Source organism: Onthophagus taurus, chromosome 3, assembly GCF_036711975.1.
Source record: "Onthophagus taurus isolate NC chromosome 3, IU_Otau_3.0, whole genome shotgun sequence".
Taxonomy (NCBI): domain Eukaryota; kingdom Metazoa; phylum Arthropoda; class Insecta; order Coleoptera; family Scarabaeidae; genus Onthophagus; species Onthophagus taurus.
This window is the reverse complement of record NC_091968.1, coordinates 14944354-14948920: the sequence shown is the minus strand read 5'-3', so window position 1 is coordinate 14948920 and position 4567 is coordinate 14944354.

The following is a 4567-nucleotide window of genomic DNA, read 5'->3' as shown; positions in this document are numbered from 1 at the left end:
TTGCACAATATCTATGTTTCAAAGCCTCGTAGAGCAAAAACATAAGATATATTAATAAAAGATATAGCAAATTTAATCGTCTTTAATATCGCTCTCTTTTGTTTTTGCTCTACGAGGCTTGGAAACATAGATATTGTGCAAAGAGGTTTGAGCCGATTTTGACAGAACGAGATGTTAACATCATGCCACAGAAATCGGAAAATAATACCCCCACCGAAATCATGTATTAATAAACAAAATAAAAGATTTAAGCGTATCGTATATTAGGTGATATTAAACAACTCGTTGACCATGAAAGATTTAAATTAATTCAAAAAAATATGAAAATTGTTTTCAAATTGGTTCGTTATGGTGGATTTCTTTTGGGATATCTTATGGCGTATTATGCTTTGATACGAAATGATTGTTTCAACGTCGTTAATACTAAACTCTGCTTCGTAATGGAATATTATGTACCATTTGAATTGAAGCAGTGGGAAATAACTTTAATAATGTTATTCCAAGTTTATGTCATAAGCAGTGGAGTGCATATCACATTTTTTTCATTAATACTGTATGCCTATTCGGTTGAATTATTAATCATACGAATTGAAAATGTTAAAATCATGATTAACAACACACATTTAACAAGAAATAAAAAAGAAAATTTTAAGAGTTTGCGACCTATCGTCTTGTATCATCAAGATATTTTCAGGTATACTAATCTTATTTTACAACCTATACGACATCATTTATGATTTTAGAAAGTTTAAATGCGTCTACAATTTCTATGGGGCTATTGCGCCTACAAAATTTTGTGCTTTACTTTGTTTAACAATCTCAATCACCGCATTTGTTTTGGTTTGAAGTCTCGTATGATATAAAGTCATTTAATTGCTAATAAAGTAATTTTTATAGGAAAAGAATTTAACAAGTTGCTTTATGATGGTATCAACATCAATAGGACTATATTCAATTCACGCAATTGGACAAAGATTTACCACAGCGGTATGAACTAATTTGTTATTCACCTAAAATATTAATAAAGTGATATTTGTTAATAGGCTGGTAGCGTTGCTGAAGATGTTTATAACTTGAACTGGTATGAGGCGGATGTTTCAACACGAGAAGATGTTTTGATATTGTTGTGTATGAGCCAAAAACCTCTCATTATGGATATTCCTCTATTTGGCGAATTGTCACACGCAGCAGCAGCTAAAGTAAATATTTAATAATTTCTAACTGATATACATACTTAAGAAGGTGAATGTTGTTTATTTAAGGAGTACAAGAAGGTGTACGTTTTCTACAATTGGATTTTAAAATCCATGCAGAAGAGAATCGTTTAACATTAAAATATTTTTACATCAATATTGTTTAGTCCACTTAAAATATGAAATTTTATGAATTTGTTGCTTTTTCAAGTGATTATAGGTAACCCTTAGGAATCGCAGCATGTTACAAAAAAACTTTTAGCACAAAAGTTGTTGCAAATTTTATTGTTAACAATATTGCTGTCTTGCACTTTAGCTCTTAAATGCGTCAATATCAAGGTAGATACGAAAATATGAAAATTTGATGAATTTGTTGCTTTTTCAAGTGATTAAAGGTGATTCTTAGGAATAACAGCATCTTACAAAAAAACTTTTAGCACAAAAGTTGTAGCAAATTTTATTGTTAACAATATTGCTCTATTGCACTATTGCTCTTAGATACGTCAATATCGAGATAGATACGAAAATATGAAAATTTGATGAATTTGTTGCTGTTTCAAGATGTTAAAGGTAACACTTGGGAATCGGAACATGTCATAAGAAAACTTTTATAACCAAAATTGTTGCAAATTTGATTGTTAACAATATTACTCTCTTGCACTTTAGCTCCTAGAGACGTCAATATCGAGATAGATGCGAAAATATGAAAATTTGATAAATTTGTTGCTTTTTGAAGTGATTATAGGTAACCTTTAGGAATCACAGCATGTTGCAAAAAAACTTTAAAATAAAAGTTGTAGCAAATTTTATTGTTAACAATATTGCTCTCTTGCATTTTTGCTCTTAAATGCGTCAATATCGAGAAAAGTACGAAAATATGAAAATGTTATGATGTATTGCATTTTCAAGTTATTAAAGGTAATACTCGGGAATCGCTGTGTCTTACAAAACAACTTTTACAATAAAAGTTGTAGCAAACTTTACTGTTAACAATATTGCTCTGTTGCACTTTTGCTCCTAGTTACGTCAATATCGGGGTAGATACGAAAATATGAAAATTTTATGAATTGGTTGCTCTTTCAAGTTATTAAAGGTAACACTTGAGAATCGGAGCTTGCTGTAGGAAATCTTTTATAACAAAAATTGTTGGAAATTTTGTTGTTAACAATACTGTTCTGTTGCACTTTAGCTCTTATATGCGTCCATATCGAGAAAAGTACGAAAATATGAAAATTTGATGAATTTGTTGCTCTTTCAAGTTATTAAAGGTAAACACTTGGGAATCGAGGATAGCTATAAAAGAACTTTTATAACAAGAATTGTTGCAAATTTTATTGTTAACAATATTGCTCTCTTGTACTTTTGCTCTTAGATCCGTCAATATCGTAATAGATACGAAAATATGAAAATTTTATGAATTTGTTGCTTGTTCAAGTGATTATAGGTAACCCTTAGGAATCGCAGCATGTTACAAAAAAAACTTTTAGCACAAAAGTTGTAGCAACTTTTATTGTTAACAATATTGCTCTCTTGCACTTTTGCTCTTAGATACGTCAATATCGAGATAGATACGAAAATATGAAAATTTTATAGATAAGTTGCTTTTTCAAGTTATTAAAGATAATTTGAATATGAAAATAAAACACAATTTATGAACCTTACACTTGCAGAGATTATTTAATTTATATCGGAACCGGTTTCGAAGTTTATAACTTCACCTTCAGCCGAAAATGTCAGAAAGTGAAGCCAACAGATATAATCATTTGAAATTTGAAATGTATAAAATTTTTTAAATCATCGAATAACAGCCAGAATATAAAATATGCGTCGTTAAATTTTAAAATTAGAAATGGAGGAGACATTAAAAACCGTCTTGCGTTATAACAATTACAATGAAATGAATCGAAAGTGATGCTTAAATATAAAATTCCTTGTACAATTACAGCAAATGAGGTATTAAAGATTAGATGTGACCATCTTGGCGGAGCGAGAAGAAGAGACTGTCAGTCTCTTTTCTCATTTTACTTGCAACATGGATAATTCTCATAATATTAAAGATGGAGGAGGAAAGAGTTATAACCAATGACAGGGACAAATATAAAAGATTCATTTTCTCAAAATTTTGTTAAAAAACCTAACTAATTCCGTACATTATCTAAAAACAGACTCCTTCAGCTTTAATTTAAAGTATGAATCATTTCTTAACTCTTCAAAATAAGGTTGAGGTGATTATTTAAAATTTTTACATTTTCTGACAAAATACAAATTGACAAAGTTATCATAAAGGATTCGATTTCAAGAAATTTTATGCATCAACCTCAATTATTTCTATACATAATCTAAAAATAGATTCTTTTACCTTTAATTTAAGGTATGAATCATATCTTAACTCCTTAAAATAAGATCGGAAAAGTTTTTATAAAATTGTGAATTTTTGACAGTCCAAATTAATAAGTTTTCATAAAAGATTTATTTTTCGAATTTATTATCTTAATACAAAAAATTAAATGCAGGACGATTTTTTGAAGTTTTTTACATCATTATTAGACATTTTTTCTTCAGGAATTTTGTTCTCCAAAAATATATCATCAAACCCTATATTATTTAGATTACATCTTAAACTAGACTCTTTCAGCTTCAATTTGAGATATATTACGTATCTTTATTCAAAAAACTAAAATCAGAATGATTTTTTGAATTTCTTTAATTTTTGTTAAATTTCAACATTTCGACATTATTCCTCCCGGAAGCTTTTTCTCCAAAAATATATCATCAAACCATATATTTTTTTAATCCTATCTTAAAATATAATCATTTAGCTTAAATTTGAGATATATTACGTATCTTAATACAAAAAATTAAATGCAGGACGATTTTGGAAGTTTTTATGTCACTATTTGACATTTTTTCTTCAGGAATTTTTTTCTCCAAAATTATATCATCAAACCCCATATTATTTAGATTACATCTTAAACAAGACTCTTTCAGCTTCAATTTGAGATATATTTCGTATCATTATTCAAAAAACCAAAATCAGAATGATTTTTTGAATTTCTTTAATTTTTGTTAAATTTCAACATTTCGACATTATTCCTCCCGGAAGCTTTTTCTCCAAAAATATGTCATCAAACCGTATATTTTTTTAATTCTATCTCAAAATGTAATCATTTAGCTTAAATTTGAGATATATCACGTATCTTAATACAAAAAATTAAACGCAGGACGATTTTTTGAAGTTTTTATGTCATTATTTAACATTTTTTCTCCCTGGAATTTTATTCTCCAAAAGTATATCATCAAACCCTATATTATTTTCATTATATCTAAAACTATAATCTTTCAGCTTCAATTTAAGATATAAATCGTTTCTTAAT